Genomic DNA, 23,837 nt, shown 5'->3' on the forward strand with positions numbered 1-23,837 from the left:
AAAATGTCAATAAAAGCACTATATTTTGTCTTCTTCTAAACTTTTTCTTAATCTCTTAGATAAAAGTAAAAAGTATACATATTTGGCATCTACAAACTCGTACTGACCTGAGGCATCATACGGGCACATCAGTTTTACCCTCTAGTGAACACTGAATAAAAAAAAAAAATCTAATATATAAAGCTGAGTGTATGTATGTGCATATATGTATGTGTGTATGTCCGCTAAAGAAATCCGCACCGTCGCATTTACAATCACGAAATTTTGCAGACGCCTCATGTGACCCATGGAGCGTCCTAGACTATTTTGACAGAAAAATGTAACCCCTTGCTTTACAGTTACTCTCCAAAAACCTGCCTCCATTAAACTGAATGGAGGTGGGAGGTATAGGTTATTAATAACAACTGTCAGTGGTTGCTACAGGAACAAAATAAACTGTTAGTTGAAGCTTATGCGTGAGGTTATATGATGTCGGTGGAGAGATGGATAGACAGAAAAAGACAGACAGCCCTGGCAAAGAGACAGCCCAAGATAGACGGAAAAGAGACAGACACACAGATGGAGACAGACTGATACAAATACAGACAGATAAAAAGAGACAGAGACACAGACAAACAAGGAAAGAGAGAGACAGACAGTAACACAGAGAGACAGTTACTATCCCGGGCAATACAGCTAGTAAATAAATAAAACCCAAACCAATTGTGCATGTGCAATTGCACTTTTGTCACTTTCTCCACACTTGGAATTTTTTCCCATGTTCCTGTACACTATATAGTAGAACTAATGGTTTCATTCAAAAATACAACTCATCCCACAAAAAAATATGCCCTCATATGGCAAAACAGAAAATCGCCTCGGGGTAGTCTCCTTAACAGACTTAAACCTGCAATAGTCTGATCACTTGAGAGTGTGACTATTCTCACTCTTTCTTAAAAAACACACACACACACGAAATCAGTCTCCTATTAACGTCAGCCACAGACAAGAGTACCGCGATGATGGACACGTGGGCAGACCAATGGAGGGAGAATAGCACACACAGGTTTTAATTAAAGGGGTTGAACAAAAATATCTTGTGGAATATTGATTAGCTGAAACTATTTTTTCTCTCCTACAAAGCCTTATAATCAAGAATAATTGGACAAATTAACTATACAAAAGTATTAAACATTAACATTTTATTTATAGTACAGATATGTTGCAGGCAGTGACTGCCTGAAGTCTGGAAGCCATGGATGTCACCAAACACTAGTTTCCTCCTTTGTGAGGCTTTGCCAGGCCTTTACTGCAGCTGACTTCAGTTGTTGCTTGTTTTTGTGGCATTCTGCCTTAAGCATGTGAAATGCAGCTTGATGGGGGTTGAGATCTGGTGATTGACACGGCCAGTGTAGAATATTCCACTTCTTTGCCTTAAAAGAAGTTCTTCCACCACTACTAATATGAGCCTTTTTACCCTAACTCTTACTAATACACTTCTATCTACTCTGCTCCTATAAGCTCATCGCTAAGAGACTTGTAAATAGCAGAATCAGACCAGCGGAGGGCATGTTACTCGTAAGGGCTGAGAGAGGAGTTAAGTGTAGTCTGGCCATGTGGGCCCAGAGCGCTGTCACAGAGGCAGCCCCATTAGTGATGTGCCCTACTTAGGTGGTCCAATTTTGGTCTGCAATCAAAGCTACAACAATAATTACAAGCATTCGAGATAAGCTTACAGGAGCAGAGTGCGAAATAAGATATGTATGTTTGTGTAGGTTTCCACCAGGTACTCCAGTTTCCACCCACACTGCATAGCCATACTGAGATTAGGGAATTTATATTGTGAGCCCAAATAGGGACAGTAATGAACACATCTGTAAAGTGCTATGGAAGTAATAGCAATATATAAGCAAATAAAATAAATATCAAGAAAGTTCGGTAGGAATAGTTCGGAGAAAAGAAAGATCACATTAGTAGTGAAAACTTTAAACTCCTAGGTTGCTTTTGCAGTATGTTTTGGGTCATTGTCCATCTGTACTGTGAAGCACTCTCCAATCTACCTTTTGCATTTTGTTGAATCTAAGCTGAAAGTAAAGCCCTGTACAATTCAGAATTCATCCAGCTGCTTTTGTCTTTAGTGACATCAATTAACACTAGTGACATTGTGACCATGCATGCCCATGCCTTCACAGTGCCTCCACTATGTTTGACAGTGGATGTGGTGTGTTTAGGATCATGACCAGTTCTAAGTCTTCTGCATACTTTCTTCTTCCCATCATTCTAGTACAGGTTGATGTTTAGGTCATCTGTCCAAAGAATGCTTTCCCAGAACTGGGCTGGCTCCTTATATATTTTGCTTTGCAAAGTTTAATCTGACCTATATTTAAGGCTGAGTAATGGTTTGCATCTTGTGGTGAACTTTCTGTATTTTCTCTCATGAAGTCTTCTCCTTATGGTAGACTTCGATACTGAAACACCTACTTCCTGGAGAGTATTCTTCACTTGGTCGAATGTTGTAAAGGAGTTTTTCTTCAACATGGGATGGATTCTGCAAACATTCATCACTGTTTACTTATATGGATTTCCAGAACTTTTTCCGTTTACAAGCTCACCAGTGGGCTCTTTTTTCAGAATGTATTAAACTGTTGATCTGACCACCCCTAACATTTCTGTTTATGTATATTTTTTGTTTGTGTTTTTTTTTTTTAGCCCTAAAATGACTTCTCTTCCTTTGACTGCATCTTTGTGGGTTCAAAAGCAACAGCATCCAAATGCCATAGCATCAGCAAGAGACGTTCTCATCTAGGAAGAAAGGAGTAAGTCAATAGAACATAAGACCACTTTCCAAAGACTGAAAAACTAACATATATATATATATTTATATTTATTAAAATGCAGTTTTACCATACCAGTCTCATGTTTTTATCCACCCCACTTATCCTTTAAAGGATATACTGTCACATGAAAACATGCTTTTGAGGCTAGAGTCACTAGCAAATAGCATCCAATACGATTGGCTAATAATCCTCAACTCCTGAGAGCGTGAGCCGAATGTTATACAACAGTGAGCAGATCTTGCAATTGGATCACAGCTGCGCAGGAGAGGGATCGCTCCATCTCCTGCATAGTCAGCCTGTGCATATATCACACTGCACTTGGATGTCATACAAGTGCAGGCCGATGTTTCACTCACACTTAAAACTTGTATGGGTGCGAGTGATGACAGACTCAGACTGCTGCGATTTTGTCCTCACTCGGGAGATAAAACTCGCAGATCTGAGCTGCAGCACTGTCCTACATGGGGTCAAGTGCAATGAGAGATTGTATCGCATTGCACTCATGCAAGTCAAATGCCAGTGTGACTCTAGCCCAAGGCTGTGTGTGCTGAGAGTTTTAGGTGCAGTTTATTGCCCAAATCTGCATGTCTAGTTATAACAGACAAGTCAATGCGCATTCTGACGCGCTAGGCACACAATGCTTTTTTTTCTTTGCAGTTCTGGGCACAAAAAAAAAAAAAAAAAAAAAAAAAAAAAAAAAAAAAAAATAAAAAAATCTTCAGCATGTCAATTGTTGGTTTTTTTTTCAGCCCTTCCAGGCATTTATTGCACAAAAAAAAAAAAAACAACCAAAAACACCAAACACGTGTTTCTGCCACAAGGTGCGTTTTTGGTTCAGTAAATTTCTGCACCTTATCTGCAGTGTGCACACATACTCCAACTTGTAGATCTGGGAAATCTGCATGTTAATTGCATTTGAAACCTACCCGGTGACAGTACATCAGATCCCCGCTGCCAGGTGTTCTCTAAATTCAATCCTCCAGGCAACGTTTGCGTTAGTCACCGATGTGTATTGAGTGGCTGCTGTAACCACGCAGTCTGCACTCACTAACAGCCTCCTTTAACACTGAGCTACCTGTCAGTCAGTGGAGCGGGCAGAGTTACAGCCACCACTCCATACAGAACGGTAAACCCAAACGTTGTCTGGAGGATTAGGCCACAAGCAGAAGTTGAGCATTTGGTGAGGGTTTTTTTTTTTAATGCCAAACCCTGGAATAGGGGGGTGTGGGTTAGGCCAGCGTCACACGGTACGATCTATCGTGCGATCGCACCCGCCCCCGTCGTTTGTGCGTCACGGGCAATTAGTTGCCCGTGGCGCACAAAGTCGTTAACCCCTTATCACACGCACTTACCTCCCGGACGACCTCGCTGTGGGTGGCGAACATCATCTTCCTGAAGGGGGAGGAACGTCACAGTGGCCGGGCAATAGCAGCGGAGGGGCGGAGATGAGCGGGACGTAACATCCCGCCCACCTCCTTCCTTCCGCATTGCCAGCGGGACGCAGGTAAGCTGTGTTAGTCGTTCCCGGGGTGTCACACGGAGCGATGTGTTATGCCTCGGGAACGATGAACAACCGGAGCACAGAAGGCGGACCGACATTCTGAAAATGAACGACGTGTCAACGAGCAACGATAAGGTGAGTATTTTTGCTCGTTCACAGTCGTTTGGAGGTGTCACACGGTACGATATCTCCAACTATGCCAGATGTGCATCACGGAATCCGTGACCCCGACGACACATTGCCCGATATATCGTACCATGTGACGCCGGCCTTACAGACGCACAACTTGCAGGTTTCAAAGGATATTAACATCGGTTTTCTTCATGTGACCGGTTCCCTTTGAAATAATTGAAACCTCAGATTGAGAAATAATTTAGTATTTCACCAGTTCAAAAAAAAAAAAAAAATCTAGGTAAAACCAGTATTTTTCAGCCAACACTAGTGCTTTCAGCAAAAATATCTGCTGCAAATACTGAATGTGAACATACCCATAAAGAGTAATGGTGTCTTCATCAGGGAAGCGTTCCAATAAGCCCCAATACAAAGGGTAGTCACTAGGGATAATCGAATACCTCAAATATTCGGCTTTGTGAATATTTTCTGAATAGGTCGCCGCTATTCGATGCGCAATGTAAGTCTATGGGAAACCCGAACAACGCTATTCGATGCGCAATGTAAGTCTATGGGAAACCCGAACAACGCTATTCGATGTGCAATGTAAGTCTATGGGAAACCCGAACAACGCTATTCGATGTGCAATGTAAGTCTATGGGAAACCCGAACAACGCTATTCGATGCGCAATGTAAGTCTATGGGAAACCCGAACAACAACTATTCAGAACTAATTGGGCTTCCCATAGACTTCCATTGCGTATCGAATATTTGCATAGCGGCGACCTATTCGTCGAATAATTGAGGTATTTGATCATCCCTATTAGTCACCAGTCAGGAGACCACACTATGGTCTTGAGCCACTGGTCACGAGCCCTTTGATTCAGGGTCACTAAATGCTGGTGCCAGGCTGCTTTGGGTTAAAAATAAAATAAATAAACCCACTTATTCAAGACATTTAAAGTAGGACTGCTACAGGGAACTGGCCATAAGTAAAGTGTCCGTATACCATATGATAACAGTTTGAAAATATGATGAAGCCTCAGTTATAGGATGTCTCCATGTATAACATGTCAGACAGGGATAACGTACATCATAGGCTCTCTAAACTGAATATAGACCTACAGTAAGTATTACCTGATTCTACATGTATGTGTTGCATCTGGAGGATAACAAAAATGCAAGGATTTCTAGGGAGAAAAAAAAATAAAGTGTAAGCTGTAACACAAAGCAACATGCCACCACAATGGTTTTAATGTAAGGAGATGGGGACAGTCAGCAGGAATATTCCTCGTCAGTTCTCGCATCTGACGGCACTTCCTATTTCCTGGTCTCATCAGGTGTCACCAGCCAAGAAAGTCAAGTCATGGTATTAATTTAGATAAATCTAAAGTTACCTTGCCAGTTCTACGCTTCTGACATTTTCCCAATCCAGTACACTCATGCCTGAAACATACAAGAGCACAATCAGTACATTATACTTCACATCCATAATATTAATTGTCACATACACTGCTCAGAGAGACCTGTGTCACCACCTACAGTCTGCCGGTAATTCAAGCTATTCATAGGTTAATCTCATCACTGCAGGACACAGACACTAGACTTGTGCAATATGACCTTACCTTTGGTAACATTAAGTCATGGCAGCTTTATCCTACAATGGAGACCTGAAGAAGATTCAGAATTAGTCTACATGTCCTTAAGCGGAAAATGGCTACAAATCATAAGAAAAGCCTCAGTAATTACAGAGTCCCTCATTATTTTCAGACAGGGATAACAAGGCATCATCGGCTTTATACATGGAAGGTAAACCATTGCATATGAAATATGGCTGGCTTTTCAGAATATGCCATGTATAGCTTATAATAGGTAGGATGTATAAGGCACGGAAATGTGACCGCTCACCCATTATGTGTACTACTAAAACTAAACCAAGCAACCATTAGACCTATGGTTATTGGGAACAAGGGACTATCAGGAGGTATAGTGGCAGTAATCAAAAGGTTACTGGTATCCTCTAAAAAGGCATGTACAACCTTCTTTGGCACCACACAAGCCACAATGTAATATCCCAACATATCTAATAGGTTGGAGGCCTAAATATATTATATATATATATATATATATATTATAGGAACCCATCAGGTGCACTTCTATCCCAATCACAGCTAAAAACAGAAGTCGAAGCTTCAAAGAGACTTGTCAAGTGTTTGCCTTCTGTCAAACTAGTGCGATAATGGCAGCACTCAAGAGTTGGTCATGCATATCTACTCCTTACCTGGATGGCAAGGTGACACCATTATCGATTACCAATGGGCGAGAGTGCTTGGCACTGCTCAATTATTGAGCATCAGGGTGCTTAATAGAGCACCCAGAAACACTCTCCTTATGCCTGGCTGTGTGGGTAGAGAGCCAAATTGCCCTGATTTCCATTATACTCGTTCTTGGAGTTGAGCACTTTCAGAGCATCTCACCTGCTTGACTCAAGGTCCGAGCATTTTAGTGCTCGCACATCACTACTGATTACCCATGCCTATGATTAATCTCGATACCACTACTCAACATGGAGAATACACATGAGCTGCCACCAGACACTATCAGGTATGTCTGACCAGATAGTTGAAGACTAAAAAAAAGGTAGAGGTCTAAGGAACGCGGCCGGCTCTAAAATGTCAACTCCATACTAAAATGATGGCTATACCATGTTGGCAAATCATCAAGACTTTGCTGTTTAACACTAGAACTACTGGACTCGTGACACGTATATAGAAATACATAGTGCAAAGTATTCAAAATGACCTCAGTAGTTCTAGTGTTAAAAAGAAGGGAATTTTGTTTACTTACCGTAAATTCCTTTTCTTCTAGCTCCAATTGGGAGACCCAGACAATTGGGGTGTATAGCTATTGCCTCTGGAGGCCACACAAAGTATTACACTTAAAAGTGTAAGGCCCCTCCCCTTCTGGCTATACACCCCCAGTGGGATCACTGGCTCACCAGTTTTAGTGCCAAAGCAAGAAGGAGGAAAGCCAATAACTGGTTTAAAGACCAATTCAATCCGAGGAAACATCGGAGAACTGAACCATACCACATGAACAACATGTGTACCCGAAAAAACAGAAAAACCCCGAGAAAACAGGGCGGGTGCTGGGTCTCCCAATTGGAGCTAGAAGAAAAGGAATTTACGGTAAGTAAACAAAATTCCCTTCTTCTTTGTCGCTCCATTGGGAGACCCAGACAATTGGGATGTCCAAAAGCAATCCCTGGGTGGGTAAAAGAATACCTCATGATAGGGCCGTCAAACGGCCCTCTCCTACAGGTGGCCAACCGCCGCCTGAATGACTTATCTACCTAGGCTGGCGTCTGCCGAAGCGTAGGTATGCATCTGATAATGCTTGGTAAAAGTAAGTAGACTCGACCAGGTGGGTGCCTGACACACCTGCTGAGCCGTAGCCTGGTGCCGTAATGCCCAGGATGCACCCACGGCTCTGGTAGAATGGGCCTTCGGCCTTGAGAGAACCAGAAGCCCAGTAGAACTGTAGGTTTCAAGAATTGGTTCCTCGAGCCCCCGAGCAAGGGTGGATCTGGAAGCTTGCGACTGTTTACGCCGACCAGCGACAAGGACAAAGAGTGCATCCGGGTGGCGCAGGAGCGCCATGCGGGAAGTAGAACCTGAGTGCTCTCACCAGAACCAACAGATGCAAATCTTTCTGAAATTGATGGACTGGACGAGGACACAAAGAAGGTGAGGTGATATCCTGATTGATATGAAAATGGGATACCACCTTAGGGAGAAATTCCGGAACCGGACGCAGAACTACCCTGTCCTGGTGAAGGACCAGGAAGGGAGTTTGTATGAGAGCGTTGCTAGCTCGGAAACTCTCCTAAGAGACGAGACCGTTACTAGAAGGCCACTTCCCGTGAAAAACGGGAAGGGAGACATCCTTCAAAGGCTCGAAAGGCGGCATCTGGAGAGCAATTAGAACCTTGTTTAGATCTCAGGGCTCTAACGGCCGCTTGTACGGAGTGCTGAGAAGACAAACTCCCCGTAGGAACGTGCGTACCTGAGGAAGTCGTCGTTTCTGAAAAAATACAGATAGCGCTGAGACTTGTCCCTAAAGGGAACTGAGCGACAACCCATTTTCCTACCTAGATTGCAGGAAGGAAGGAAACAGACGATGCAACCGGCCAGGGAGAAACACCTTGCGCCGAGCACCGAGATAAGAACATCTTCCACGTCCTGTGGTCAATCTTGGCGGACGTTGGTATGCTAGCCTGTCTCATGGTGGCAACCACGTCCTGAGGTAATCCTGACGACACTAGGTTCCAGGACTCAATGCCACACCATCCGGTTGAGGGCCGTAGAATTCAAATGGAAGAATGGCCCTTGAGACAGCCAGTCTGATTGGTCTGGTAGTGCCCCCGGTTAGCCTACCGTGAGGCACCACAGAACCGAGTACCACAACATCCTCGGCCAATTTGTAGCGACGAGGATGGCGCGGCCGCAGTCGGTCTTGATCTAGCGCAGTACTCTGGGCAACAATGCCAGAGGTGGCACCTAAGGTAGCTGGAACTGCGACCAATGCTGAACTAAGGCGTTTGCCGCCAGAGCTCGATGATTGTGAAACCGTGCCATGAAGCTGGCACATTGTTGTTGTGCCGTGACGCCATTAGATCGACGTCCGGCCTCTGTCAACGGCGCCAGATCTCCTGAAACCCGTCCGGGTGATGAGACCATACTCTTTCGGCCACACCTCAGCGACTTAGGAAGTCAGCTTCCTAGTTTCCACACTTGGGATGTGAATTGTGGATATGGTGGATGCCGTGTCTTCCACCCACATCAGAACCTGCCGGACTTCCTGGAAGGCTTGCCGGTTGCGCGTTCTGCCTTGGTGGTTGATGTATGCCACCGCTGTGGAGCTGTCCGACTGAAGTCGGATATGCTTGCTTTCCAGCCGCTGTTGGAAGGATTGTAGGGCAAGATACACTGCTCTGTGTTCAAGAACATTGATTTGAAGAGTGGACTCTTGCTGAGTCCACGTATCCTGAGCGCTGTAGTGGAGAAAAACTGCTCCCCACCCTGATAGACTCGCGTCTGTCGTAACTATCGCCCAGGACGGGGATAGGAAGGACCTTCTTTTTGACCAAGAGGTGAGAAGAAGCCACCACCGTAGAGATTCCTTGGCCGCCTGAGAAAGAACGACGACTCTGTTGAGGGACGTCGACTCCTCGTCCCATTGGCGGAGAATGTCCCATTGTAGTGGACGCAGTAAAACTGCGCGAAAGGAACTGCCTCCATTGCTACCATCTTACGTAGGAAGTGCATGAGGCGTCTCAATGTGTGCGACTGGTTCTTAAAGAAGAGCTTGCAGCCCGTAGTGAATGCTGTTTGTCTAGCGGCAGCTTCACTATCGCTGAGAGAGTAAGAAACTCTATGCCTAGATATGTTATCGATAGGGTCGGGGTCGGATCTGACTTTAAAAAGTTGATGATCCACCCAAAACTCTAGAGAGTCTCCAGCGCAACGTTCGGGCAGTGTTGGCATGTTTCCTAAGAGAGTGCCTTGACAAGTAGATCGTCTAAATACGGGACCACAGAGTGACCCTGAGAGTGCAGGACTGTGACTACTGCTGCCCTGACCTTGGCGAAGACCAGTTGGACTGTCGCTAGCCGGAAGGTAGAGCTACGAACAGAGGGTGTTCGTCTCCTATAACGAAGCGTAGAAACGCTAGTGCTCTGGATCAATCGGCACGTGTGGAGAAGCATCCATGATGCCTAATGATGCTAGGAAACATCCTTGGGACCTTGAGGCGATGCCATGGCGGAGGGATTCCATCCGGAACCGCCTGGTGTCCACGAGCTTGCTGAGCATTTTTAGATCCAGAACGGGACGGAACGGCCCGTTGTTATAGGTACCGCAAAGAATTTGGGGTAAAAACCGTGACCTTGTTCCTGAAGAGGAACGGGGGTCATCACTCTTTCTGCCTATAGAGTGCACCCTGTTTGCAGAAGAGCAGCGGCCCGGCCGGGAGGTGGAGAAATTCTGAAGAATCGAGTTGGAGGACGAGAAGTGAGCTCTATCCTGTACCCGTGAGACAGAATGTCTCACACTCAATGGTCATTGACCTATGGCAGCTAAATATCGCCAAGGCGGGAGAGCCTGCTACCGACCGAGGCCGCAAGTCATGAGGAAGCCGCCTTGGAAGCGGGTTTTCAGACTGTCGCTTTTTTGGGCGAGACTGAGCCCGCTAAGAATCTTAGCTCCTCTGATCCTTTTGAGTCCACATTGGACGAGGAAAAATGGGACCTGCCCGAGCCTCGAAAAGGCCGAAAACCCCGACTGCCTCTTGCTCTGTTGGGGTTTGTTGTGTCCGGGCTGAGGAAAGGATGAATCCTTACCCCTGGACTGTTTGATGGTTACATCCAACGCTCACCAAACAGTCGGTCAGCAGAAAAAGGCAACTGGTAAGGCAACCTTTTTTGGAAGCAGAATCTGCCTTCCATTCACTTAACGAGCAGACCAGGCTCTGCTTAAAAACACGGAGTAGCGGAGGCTACCGCCGCACGGTTCGCAGAGTCCAGGACAACCTGAATCGCGTAAGAAACAAATGCAGACATTTGAGAGGTTAAGGATGCCACCTGCGGCACAGATGTACGTGTAACCGTGTCAATCTGTGTAAGACAAGCTGAAATAGCTTGGAGTGCCCCAAGGGAGAGAATGCCGGAGCCAACGGTGCGCCGACAGCCTCATAGATGGCTTTCGACCAGAGATCCATCTGTCTGTCAGTGGCATCTTTGAGTTTGCAGTTCCATCTCCCACTGCAACTATGGATCTAGCTACAAGCCTGGAGATTGGAGGATGCCGCTCGGGACATTGGGTCCAGTCCTTGACCAAGTCAGGGGACAGGGATAACGTGTATCCTAAGCCTTTGGAGAAGCGCATATCTGGATAAGCGTGGTGTTCCTGGACTGCCTCTCTGAAGGCAGAGTGGTCCAGAAAAATACGTGAAGCTGACTCCTCCACTGGAGGAGCTGTGAGAAATAACCCACATTCTATAGATGGACGCTATAAGATTATTTACTATGGCGTCACAATCAGGTGTATCCAGATTGAGAGCGGTCTCAGGATCAGAATCCTGAGCCGCTACTTCCGCCTCATTACACAGCGAGTCCTTCTGTTAGGACCCTGATGAAACCGAGGCCGCTCATAGCGAGCCCTTAGGCTGTCTGGGACTGACGTCCGTGCAGAGCCGTGACTCTGGGATGCGTGTGACATTCCCGGAGCTGTTAGTTATTCACACTGAGGGGGGCCATGGATCAATGATTCAACAGTGCCCATATTGTGAGAGACATGTCCGGACTGCTAGGCTTCTAGTATCATAGCCATAGTCTCAGAAAAACTGTCAGTAAATACTGCAGACACCGTCCTCATCCCCTGGCCATTAGTGCATACAATGGGAGTCTATGTACCTGCCGGCCGTATAGCCGTACATGCTGTACCAGCTGTATAGAAAAACATGTGGTTCTGCACCTTTGTTTTACACAGAGAATATGCTGATAACTCCTCCGCATAATCCAGGAGGGTATATACAACGTGCGACCAAACAGTGCAATGTATATAGTACAAGCATATCTATACGTGCACTTCTGCACTAGTGGGGTTAGCACCACAGGTGCTGCTTAACGCCTGTTACAGCGATTGTGTGACTATCAGAATGCCAGGGTCTTCCACACTTGTCTCTGTATCGTACAGAAACTGACACTAATGGCTGCCGGTGTCCTTGTAGAGAAGGAAGCCGTGGGCGTGCCTGAGAAAGTGCGGGAATCCGGATTCACAGTGCACACAGTGAGAGGGGTGGAGTATGCAAAACATACTCCAGCTCTCAGCTCTGCTCTATGCAGCGTCACGCCCCTACCCTGACTGTCAGGGCTGTGGGCGGTAACGAAGGGAGACTAGGCCCAGAAGCCGGGGACTCGAGTTAACAGCGCGGCCGCCGTAAAAGCGCGGGCCGCGCTGAAGTCCCCGGCGCACCACAAGTGCCAGCCGCGCCGCAGTTCCAGCGGCCGGCGCGACCGATTCATAGAAGTGGCCAGCGTCCCGCCCCTCTCCTGACTGGCAGGTCTGGGGGCGGGAACGAACGGAAGCAGGCCGCAAAAGCCGGGGACTCTAGTTATCAGCGCGGCCGCCGTAAAAGCGCGGGCCGCGCTGAAGTCCCCGGCGCACCACAAGTGCCAGCCGCGCCGCTGCCAGCGGCCGGCGCGACCGATTCCTGGAAGTGGCCAGCGTCCCGCCCCTCTCCTGACTGGCAGGTCTGGGGGCGGGAACGAACGGAAGCAGGCCGCAAAAGCCGGGGACTCTAGTTATCAGCGCGGCCGCCGTAAAAGCGCAGGCCGCGCTGAAGTCCCCGGCGCACTACAAGTGCCAGCCGCGCCGCAGTCCCAGCGGCCGGCGCGACCAATTCCCATAAGTGAGCCTGCTTCAGCAAAGCTGAATGAGGCCATGGCACAGGCGCCGCAGCGCTGATGTCCCCCGGCGCACTACAACACCCAGCATGCTGCGGTGTGAGCGCCATGCACGGGGACACAGAGTACCTTGAGGAAGCAGGGCCATGTCCCTGATGTACTCCGCTCCATCCAGCATCTTCTCCAGGGGCTGTAGATGGAGCACGGTCTCAGTGCCTGGAGACCGGTAAATCCCACTTCACCCAGAGCCCTGTAAAAAGGGATGGGGAAGGAATCAGCATGTGGGCTCCTGCCGCCGTACCCGCAATGGGTACCTCAACCTTACAAACACCTCCGACATACAGTGGGGTGAGAAGGGAGCATGCTGGGGACACTATATGTGTCCTCTTTTCTTCCATCCGACATAGTCAGCAGCTGCTGCTGACTAAAAAGTGGAGCTATGCGTGGATGTGTTGCCTCCTTCGCACAAAGCACAAAACTGGTGAGCCAGTGATCCCACTGGGGGTGTATAGCCAGAAGGGGAGGGGCCTTACACTTTTAAGTGTAATACTTTGTGTGGCCTCCAGAGGCAATAGCTATACACCCCAATTGTCTGGGTCTCCCAATGGAGCGACAAAGAAATAGCAATACAAGTTTATTCTGTTTGCAGTTAGTGTTTAAGATCTAGTTTATAGTAAAATGGTCACCAGGAGTCCGTGCAGTACTAACAACTCATGGAAAACTGCATTTATTCAGGTAACTGAAAAAAATGTACCCAATTATTGCCCAAACATACAAGTCAGCAATCACTTATGAGAAAAAGGTTTGTCCACCAGGTGATCTTATTTTTTTGTCAATGTTGTTGGCACCAGATCTCCAGATGTACACAGGAGGGTGCTCGATAAATTGTATGGGGACTGAACGACTTAGCAGTGGTCTGTCCCCATCATTCTGAGTCAGTATAAACTGGCCAGTGAGAGCAGTCATCTTCTATAGGTCTAGCGGCACACCTAAAACACACTAGAGGATGAAGTCCCAACACTACATGCACCATTGTTCCATAGAACTCACCGAGTAACGTCAGCCCGGGCCCAGTGCTCCATGGTGGGTCTGTACAGCAGCTCTATAAAAAAGGAAAACATTGGATGTGACCCAGCAACACTACTGCGATATTTTAGTAATTCACAACCATTTCCGGTCTGTGCGCCTCCCGACCTAAGCAGCCTCAGACATGTATGAAATGTACAATCCTGCACATGTGTGGACTTTTCACCAACAATGCTGAGGTTGTTTCTTCTTATTCAGCAATCTTTTTTCCCCACAAGTTTATTAAAAAAAAAAAACAAAAAAAAAAAAAAAACACCTAATGGGACTACAGCTAAAAATCAGCTACAAAAATGCTAAAACTACCAAAAAGGGGTGTTAAAAGTGGGCAGTCAAAGTAAGTTGAAAGGGTTCGGGTATGTGCGCACGCTGTATTTCAAAAAGCCACCTTGTGGCAGAAAGATGCATTAAAAAAGTAAGTTTTTTTGGCGAGTGTGAAATAAATAACTGGCTCTAATGGATTCTGGGCAATGGACTGGCATCAAAGTTCTGATGCCCAGAACCACTTGGACCCGGCTATATCACTAGTTGTGTAATAATGGCAGGAGATCAGTGGCCCAAATACATTTAAACCTGTAAAAACACCAGTTACTAAAAAATCAAAAATGGACTGCCCACTTTGATGCCATTACTGATCCCTAGAACATCATTGGGCTAAACTGGAGGGCTCTGAATTTGGCAAGGCATCACTGTCCACAGTGGGATCTTTGGCTCACTCAATAAAATCTGTGCCACTAATTTTGTAGCTGGTTTTTAGGCGCATACACATCGGGGCTCACTGAAATGTATTAATGTTATAAATAGATCACCTTATGAAAGGCCCCTAGGGCTGATCTAGGCTGAGCAACAGAGAAGCCCCCCATAGATAGATAAAGCCACCCCCCATGGAGTTCTCCATATTTGTCTCAGACCACCCATTATTTGTAAGATCACATATGGGAGACAGGGGCTAACTAATGCGGTTTTATAGAACTACAACTCCCAGGCTCCATCTATATGCTCCAGTATTGCAAAATCAGGGAGGTACAGCATTGGTCTATCCAGGACTTGTAACCACATCCTCCGCACCAACTGACAGGCTCCTCTAATGCAGAGCATGCATGTTTATAGCCACCACTCCATACAGAACGGTAAAAGAATAATAAAAATATTTATTCATTTATATAGCGCTATTAATTCCACAGCGCTTTACATACATTGGCAACACTGTCCCCATTGGGGCTCACAATCTAGAGTCCCTATCTGTATGTCTTTGAAGTACAAACCCAAACGCTGCCAGGATTTGGCTACAAGCAGACATTGGGCATTTGGTGAGGGTTTTTTTTTTACTTTAGTGTTCGGAAGCCAAAACCTGGAATGGGTGTCAAAAAAAGAAAAAAACACCCACAGGGAACTGGCCATAAGTAAAGTGTCCCAACACCTTATAAGAGTTTGGAAAGTATGATGAGGCCTCAGTTATAGGATGTCTCCATATATAACATGTCAGACAGGGATAACGTACATCATAGGCTCTCTTAATCGCACAGACCCAAAGCAGTGCTTACCTGACTTTCCATGTACTTGTTGCATCTGGAGGATACCAAGGATAAGGCAAGGATTTCTTGGGAAAAGGGAAAAATAAAAAAAAAAAAAAAAAAAAAAAAAAAAAGTGTAAAATGTAACAGCAACATGCCACCAGAATGGTTTTAATGTAAGGAGATTGGGACAGTCAGCAGGAATATTCCTCGTCAGTTCTCGCATCTGACGGCACTTCCTATTTCCTGGTCTCATCAGGTGTCACCAAGAAAGTCAAGTCATGGTATTAAATAAAGCAGATTAAAAAAAAAAAAAAAGCCCACACACCATGATGATCATTTTACACAATTACATTGAAAGTTACCTTGCCAGCTGTAAGCTTCTCTGGCATTTTCCCCAATCCAATTCACTCATGCCTGGGGAAAACAAAAGCCCAATTAGTACATTATACAGGTATCTCAAATTAGAATGTCATCAAAAATGTAATTTCAGTAATTAGAGTCATTTCAACCAGAGTGATCTATTTCAAGTGTGTATTTCTGTTAATGTTGATTATTCTGGCATACAGCCAATGAAAACCCAAAAGTCATTATCTCAGAAAATTAGAATAATTACTACAAAACACCTGCAAAGGCTTCCTAAGCATTTCCAATAGTCCCTTAGTCTGGTTCAGTAGGCTAGACCATCATGGCGGAAGACTGATGACTTGACAGATGTCCAGTCATTGACACTCCACAAGGAGGGTAAGCCACAAAAGGTCATTGCTAAAGAAGCTGGCTGTTCACGGAGTGCTGTATCCAAGCACATTAATGGAAAGTTGAGCGGAAAGAAAAAGTGTGGTAGAAAAAGGTGCACAAGCAACTGGGATAACTGCAGTCTATAGGATTGTTAAGAAAAGGCCATTCAAAAATGTGTGGGGAGATTTACAAGGAGTGGACTGCTACTGGAGTCAGTGCTTCAAGAGCCACCACACAGATGTATCCAGGACATGGGCTACAAGTGTCGCATTCCTTGTGTCAAGCCACTCATAACCAATAAACAATGCCAGAAGCGTCTCATATGGGCTAAAGAGAAAGAACTAGACTGTTGCTCAGTGGTCCAAGCTATTTTCAGATGAAAGTAGGTCCCAGAGTCTAGAGGAAGAGTGGAGAGGCCACAATCCAAGCTGCTGAGGTCTAGTGTGACGTTTCCACAATCAGTGATGGTTTGGGGAGCCATGTCATCTGCTGGTGTAGGTCCACTGTTTCATCAAGACCAGAGTCAGCGCAGCCGCCTACCAGGAAATTTTAGAGCATTTCATGCTTCCCTCTGCTGACCAGCTATTTGGAGATGGACATTTCATTTTCCAGCGGGACTTGGCACTTGTCCACACTACCAAAAGTACTAATACCTGGTTTAAGGCCCAAGCCACACGGCATGAAAATTGGTGCAAGTGGAATGCGATAAAACATTACATTCCACTCGGACCAATATTAGCCTATGTGCCAGCATCCATGAACTATTTTCTCAGCCTTAGGCTATGTGCACACGTTGCTTTTTTTTCAGCGCGGAAAAAAACCGCACCCTCTGGCAGAGAGGAGAATTGTAAACAATGCTTTTTGAGAAAGACGCATCGAAAACGCATGCGTTTTTGATGCGTTTTTTTAAGACTTGTCAGTGTTAGGGTATGTGCGCACGTGGCTTTTTACCTGCTTTTTACCTGCTTTTTTGCTGCTTTTTCTTCTGCGCTGTTTAATGCCAAAATGGATGTGTTCTTCTATTCAAGCAAAGTCTATGGGAATTTGGGTTTCTTGTTCACACTATGTTGTTCAAAATGCTGCCTTTTTGTGGCAGAACTTTGGTCAAAAACTCAGCTTTGCAGTGCAAAACGCAAATGGCAAAAACAATTGACATGTTGCTTCTTTGAAAAGCTCCCCCCATCTCATTGTAGATTGTAAGCTCTCACGAGCAGGGTTGTATTTTTTCCCCTCTAAATATTGTATTTCTATAACTGTTACTTGTATGTATATGATCCTCCTGAATTGTAAAGCGCTACGGAATATGTTGGCGCTATAGAAATAAAGATTATTATTATTATTATTATTATTATTACAGAAGAAAAAGCAGCAAAAAAGCAGGTAAAAAGCAGGTAAAAAGCAACGTGCGCACATACCCTTAATAAAGTTGGTTGAACAGAGACCTTTGGAAAAAAAAAAACCTGTGATGTCATTTCCTTCTTCTCCACATTCTGTTTGGATAAATGGAAGGAGCACCATTTGAATTTTGGAAAAGTTGAAATAAACTTCGAGCACCATGTCACATTAGCAGGGCCCATTGGGTACCTATACAGCAGAAAACCCCCACAAGTGACCCCATTTTGGAATCTGCACCCCTCAAGGATTTTATTCAGGAGTATATTAAGTATTTTGAATCCACAGCTACTTCACCCAAAATGTTGCTGTAGCAACAATTCTCACTTTTAGGCTATGTGGCCATGATCCAGCGACACGGCGTCTAGTACACAGTGTCAGCCTTCCTGCAGAGATGTGAGTGTTGTCCACGGGAGAACGCAGCTGCCCATGCCCACGATTTGGGTTCAGGCTGCTGTGGACTTTAGCTCTATTCTACCTGCAGAGAACACTCATCTCCGCAGCATAAATTGACATGCTGAGGCTCGGGAAGCCACGCCACCGGTCAGTTTATGCTGCGGAGAAAAGAAGCACAGTGGGCATGGGATCTCCAAAAATCCTTCCACTGTGCTTCTACTGCACAACGCAGTGTTATGGACGCAGGGAAAACACTCAGCGCCCATAACGCTGCAAACCCCGATTGTGGGCACACAGCCAAAAAAGCGTCAATGGATGAATGGATGTCAAATATATATAACGTCCCACCCCCGCCTGCATATTCTAAGCTGGCACCTTTAGTGCCTTTCATGTGGCACTAAGGCTATGTGCGCACGTGTGCGCTCTGCACCGCACCGAAAATGTGCGCTTCAGAGCGCAGCTGAAAAGCTGCATTCTGAAGCGCAAGGTGCCAGCAGAGAACGTGCGCTCTGCATGCTGCCTCTCCCTATAGACAGCATGCAGAACGCACGAAAGTAGTGACATGTCACTTCTTAGAACGCAGCGATTCGGCAAGCAGCCGAATCGCTGCGTTCTAACATGCCACGTGCGCACGGCTCCTGCACAATCTCCATAGATTGTGCAGGGGACGCAGGACGCATGCAGTTACGCTGTGGTGCAGAACGCAGCGTAACTGCATGTAATACGCACACGTGCGCACAGACCCTCAAGGGTGCCTAGCTTGGTATTTATCCCAAAAAAAAAAAAATGGAAAAAAAAATGGCGTGGGGTCCCCCCTATTTTTGACAGCCAGTTAGGGTAAAGCAGACAACTGTAGCCTGCAAACCACAGTTGGCAGCTTCATCTTGTCTGGTGATCAATTTGGAGGGCTCCCCAGGCTTTAATTTATAAATAAAGAATTAAAAAAAAAAAATAAATAAAGTGGGGTCCCCCCAAATTAGATCACCAGCCAAGGTGAAGCTGACAGCTGGGGTCTGGTATTCTCAGGGTGGGAAGAGCCATGGTTATTGGACTCTTCCCAGCCTAAAAATAGCAGGCCACAGCCGCCCCAGAAGTGGCGCATCCATTAGATGCGCCAATCCTGGCGCTTCGCCCCAACTCATCCGTCGCCCTGGTGCGGTGGCAAACGGGGTAATAAATGGGGTTGATACCAGATGTGTAATGTCACCTGGCATCAAGCCCAGCAATTAGTGATGTCACGGCGTCTATCAGATACCAGACATAACTAATTGACAGTAAACAAAAGCAAAAAAAAAAAAAAATATGACAAAAATTAGAAAAAAACTCCCCAAATCATACCCTCGTTCACCAATTTAATCAAAAAATTTGAAAAAAATGGGACCGCAGAAATCCATTTGGACGTCCCACGTCGGCTCTGGACCTTCTAGAATATGGGGGCACGTTCAGAGAACGTATCCCCCATTTTCTAGGAGGGCAGACCCTTCATTTGAGGAGAGTGGGTGCCAAAAATCTGCACCCACTCTCCCAGGGTCACAGCTGCAGAGTGCGAGCAGCCAGCACAGCTCTCTGAACACAGTGCTGGCTGTCAGCTGCTCTGCTCATGCGACCGCACTGACCGGCATCTGCTGTGAAGGAGGAGGGGGCCGCGGGGGATCAGCGCTGCGACCGGACAGGTAAGGGGGAATACCGGGGGGGAATAGGGGGTGACCTGGCAGGGCCTGGGGGGCATTTTTCTGTCGCATGTCTCAAGGCACATGCGACAGAAATCATAGGAGTAGGTTGCGGCCGGTGCGCTACTGTGCGCGCGGCCATGTTGGATTTTCGGGAGGGGGGGTCGGGGCGGGCACTTTGGCGACACCGGGGGCTTTCCAGGACTTTGCCAGGAAGTGAGGTCAACAGGAAACCTCTTGACCCCACTTCCAGGTAAATGCCTGCGTTCTGTATGCCGACAAAGCCCGCAGACCGCAACAAAAAAGCAGCTCACTGCAGTGTAGCTGCGTTCTGACCCCCATCATTGATTCAATGGGGGAGAGAACGCAGCGACACCGCACAAAAGTAGTGACATGCTGCTTTTCTTTACGCACCGATTTTTGGCATCCAAAACGCTGCGTTTAAAAACGCAGCGTGTGCACTGATTTTTCGGCTTTCTCATACACTTTGCTGAGAAAGCTGAACGCATGCAATTTGCCACTGAAACGCTGCGGTTCTAAACGCAGCGTTTCCGCGGTAAAAAACGCAACGTGTGCACACAGCCTTAATAGGACTGATTGGTTTCTCTCACACCCATTCAAGTCTATGGGACGAGAGAAAAAAAAAAAATACGCACTGCACTCGCAGTACACCAGTGTACGCGAGTGCAGGGAGAGAATGGCAATAGCCGGCTACAGAGGAGAGAGGGAGATAAATCCCTCCTTCCCCTCCGCAGCGCTGCCCCTCGCAGCTGTGGTCCGATCGCATGATCGGATTTCAGTCGCAGTGACTCGGCTCCTGCTGTGCTGCCAGCGTGAGCAGAGTGTCATGCGAGGATCGCACTAGTTCCCCATGTGGCCCCGGCCTAATAACCACAGTATCACTGTGCTTGATTGGCCAGCAAACTCGCCTGTCCTAACCCCTATAGAGAATCTATAGAGTATTGTCAAGAGGAAGATGAGACACCAGACCCAACAATGCAGATGAGCTGAAGGCTGCTATCAAAGCACCCTGGGCTTCCATAACACCTCAGCAGTGCCACAGGCTGATCGCCTCCATGCCACGCCGCATTGATGCACTAATTCATGCAAAAGGAGCCCCGACCAAGTATCGAGGCATTTACTGTACAGACTTTTCAGTAGGCGCCAACATTTCTGAGTTTAAAATCAGTTTTTCAGTTGGTCTTATATAATATTCTAATTTTCTGAGATAATGAATTTTGGGATATACATAATAATCATCACATTGCGTGCTCAGAGACCTGTGTCACCACCTACAGTCTGCCGGTAATTCCAGCTATTTATAGGTTAATCTCATCACTGCAGGACACAGACACTGGACTTGTGCAATAAGAATAAGTTCTGACCTTACCTTTGGTAACATTAAGTCATGGCAGCTTTATCCTACAATGGAAACCTGCAAGAGATTCAGGAGAATTAGTCTACATGTCCTTAAAGGGGTGGTTCACTATCTAGCTTTACTGGCCACATTGATAAAATGTTCAGAAACTAGACTTCTCTCAAATACCTTGTGTTGACAACAGTGCCTCTGCGCGGTGCTATTGCGGTCCGCTCATACCCATCACATCACCCCTGGGCTCCGTGACTCTGAAATCCAGTGATATCGGGTCAGTTGACCGGACATCACCGGTCCCAGTTTGAGTGATTGGGCTGTGGGCGGAGTTTCACCACTAACAGCCCAGCATCTCTCACGCGCTCTCTCCATCGCTGCAGAGTGCTGCAAGCAGGAGCGATGCTGGGCTATGATATGAAGTGAACCGCTGCTGACAACCCAATCATGGACACTGGGGCTGATGTTGGTGATGTCACATCAACTTCCAGTTGAGCCACCATCACCGGATTTCAGAGGTCATGGAGCCCAGGGATGGGGGTCACGCAATGGGGATGAGCAGAAAGCAATAGCGCTGCTCAGAGGCACTATTGCCAACACAAGGTTTTGAGAGAAGCCTAGTTTCTGAACGTTATATCAATGTGGCCAGTAATGCCAACAAGTGAACCATCCCTTTAAGCAGAAAAAGGTTGGTTAATCATAAGAAAAGCCTCAGTAAGTACTGTGTCCCTCATTTTTTTCAGACAGGGATAACAAGGCATCATCGGCTTTACCTGGACAGTAAACCATTGCATTCAAGCAATAGCAATATGGCTGTTTGGTCAGAATATGCCATTGGCTTATAATAGGGAGGATGTATAAGGCACGGTATGTGACCACTCACCAATTGTGTACAGTGGAACCTTGGTTAACGAGAACAATCCATTCTGGAGTGTGCTTGTAAACCAAGTTACTCGTTCAGCAAAGCAAGATTTCCCATAGGAAATCATTGCAATGCAGACAATTCGTTCCACAACTTGTTAAATGTCCGATTCAGGTCCCCTATTTTGTACCCACCCCACAAACACACCTTACCTTTCACTCCATCGCCGATCTCCTGGGACTAGCTGTTCTCCGGTACGGGCTGTGTATCGGCTTACCATAACGACGAGGAAGGAATTTCCACTGCCAGAGCGCTGACGTCAAAGGCAGGAGTTGCTTGCCTCTGATTGGCCAGTGCGCTGCCTTTGAGTAGCATCTGACAGCGGAACTTCCTGCTTCGTTGCTATGGTTGCCAATGCACAGCCTGGAGTGGAGCGGTGAACTACAGGACCCAGGAGGCCGGCGATGAAACTGAAGGTACACATTATGCTAACCTTACCTTCCGTTCTATCGCTGGCCTCCTGGGTCTTTTAGTTCGCCGCGAGGACGTCGCGATGTACCCGGGAACTACAAGAACCATGAGGCCGGCGGTGAAACGGAAAGTAAGGTGAGCATCAAACTGTATGTGAGTGTTTGTGTGGACTGCAAGTGCAGGTCAGAGCGCGGTGGATGTACGGAACCGGAAGTGTGTGCAGTGAGGATTTTGCTCGTACAGCAAAGCTTTCTCGTAAATAGTTACAAATTTACAGAAAGCTTTGCTTGTTAAGCGAAATGCTCGTTAAGTGGGTTACTCGTTAAGCGAGGTTCCACTACTACTACTAAAACTAAACCATGCAATCATCAGACCTATGATTATAGGGAACAAGGGGCTACCAGGCGGCAGCAATCAGGCGGTCACTGGTACCCTCTAAAAGGCATATACAGCCTTATGGCTCACTGTGTATGGATAACCGTACCCGAGCATTTTAGTGCTCGCCCACCTCTATTGATTACCCATGCTTACAGTTCAGCTCAATACCGCTATTCCCCAACATAGAGAATACACATGAGCAGCCAACAGGCGTCTGACCAGATAGTGGAAGGCTGAAAAATGTAGCGGTCCAAGCTGCACGCCTGGCTTTATATCTGCTCCATTCTAATATGATGGCTGACATGTTAGTAAACATCAGGGCTTTGTAGTAAGGCAACACATAGTGTTTCTAGTTAGTGCTTAAGATCCAGTGTATAGTAACATGGACAGTATGGGCACCAGGAGTCGGTGCGGCACTAATGGGGGGCCCAGACCGCACATTGTAAGACCACACATGGAAGACAGAGGGGCTGAAAGGCGCTTTCACACAACTACAACTCCCAGTCTCCATCTACATGCTCCAGTATAGCTAAATCAGGAGGTACAGTACATGTGCTGCACCACGTGTCCAGGGGGGGCTCTGCGGAGACAGCACCTGCACTCAGTAATAAGGTTAGGACAGACCCCCAAAGTGCCCTCTAACGCCCACTTAGGCAGGAAGACCCCAGAACGCCAACACCGCGTTACGCACCTCTCCTCTTCTAATGCCGCTAGTAAAGACCGAACAGAGCCGTAAAGCAAGCTTTTATAGCACGTAAATCGCGTCTGTAGTTATCGCGTTACACCGCAAAGCATTTTGGGAATTGTAGTTCTATTGGGCTAGTGCGCATGCTCACTTCGGTAAACGATAACGAAGATTAATAATCATTCTGCTAAGTGATGAGAAGAGGTAAAGCCGCTTTCTTTTTAAACCTGTGAATGAATTTGACGAAAATTAAATCGGTTTTATCTTTCACAATGAGATAATGTATATTGCTACACAGTGGCCACTAAGTGGCGCTATTTAGTCAGATACGAAGATCGTAATGTTGCAGAGTGGCCACTATGTGGCGCTGTTTAGTCACATATGTGC

At 46.6% G+C, this 23,837-nt stretch overlaps 1 long non-coding RNA gene and 4 other non-coding genes across 6 annotated transcripts; all 5 read right to left on the reverse strand.

The window, feature by feature from the left end:
* Window positions 1-1,164: 1,164 nt before the first annotated feature.
* LOC142311290 (uncharacterized) lies at window positions 1,165-23,515 on the reverse strand. 2 transcript variants are annotated; one of them, XR_012754257.1, is made up of 9 exons: window positions 23,457-23,515; window positions 21,076-21,120; window positions 15,855-15,906; window positions 15,520-15,575; window positions 13,943-13,994; window positions 6,054-6,098; window positions 5,826-5,874; window positions 5,566-5,618; window positions 1,165-2,781 (listed from the first exon to the last, which is right to left on the reverse strand). It is a non-coding gene; the product is annotated as an uncharacterized LOC142311290 (long non-coding RNA). The 2 variants fall into 2 exon arrangements; XR_012754258.1 differs by lacking the exon at window positions 23,457-23,515 and adding an exon at window positions 23,415-23,455.
* On the reverse strand, window positions 5,702-5,772 carry LOC142313589 (small nucleolar RNA SNORD49). The gene has a single exon (XR_012754576.1). It is a non-coding gene; the product is annotated as a small nucleolar RNA SNORD49 (small nucleolar RNA).
* LOC142313599 (small nucleolar RNA SNORD65) lies at window positions 5,943-6,015 on the reverse strand. The gene has a single exon (XR_012754585.1). It is a non-coding gene; the product is annotated as a small nucleolar RNA SNORD65 (small nucleolar RNA).
* LOC142313590 (small nucleolar RNA SNORD49) lies at window positions 15,682-15,752 on the reverse strand. The gene has a single exon (XR_012754577.1). It is a non-coding gene; the product is annotated as a small nucleolar RNA SNORD49 (small nucleolar RNA).
* LOC142313598 (small nucleolar RNA SNORD65) lies at window positions 20,956-21,026 on the reverse strand. Its single transcript, XR_012754584.1, has one exon. It is a non-coding gene; the product is annotated as a small nucleolar RNA SNORD65 (small nucleolar RNA).
* Window positions 23,516-23,837: the final 322 nt, after the last annotated feature.

Source organism: Anomaloglossus baeobatrachus, chromosome 5 (genome assembly GCF_048569485.1).
Source record: "Anomaloglossus baeobatrachus isolate aAnoBae1 chromosome 5, aAnoBae1.hap1, whole genome shotgun sequence".
NCBI classification, from domain to species: Eukaryota; Metazoa; Chordata; class Amphibia; order Anura; family Aromobatidae; genus Anomaloglossus; species Anomaloglossus baeobatrachus.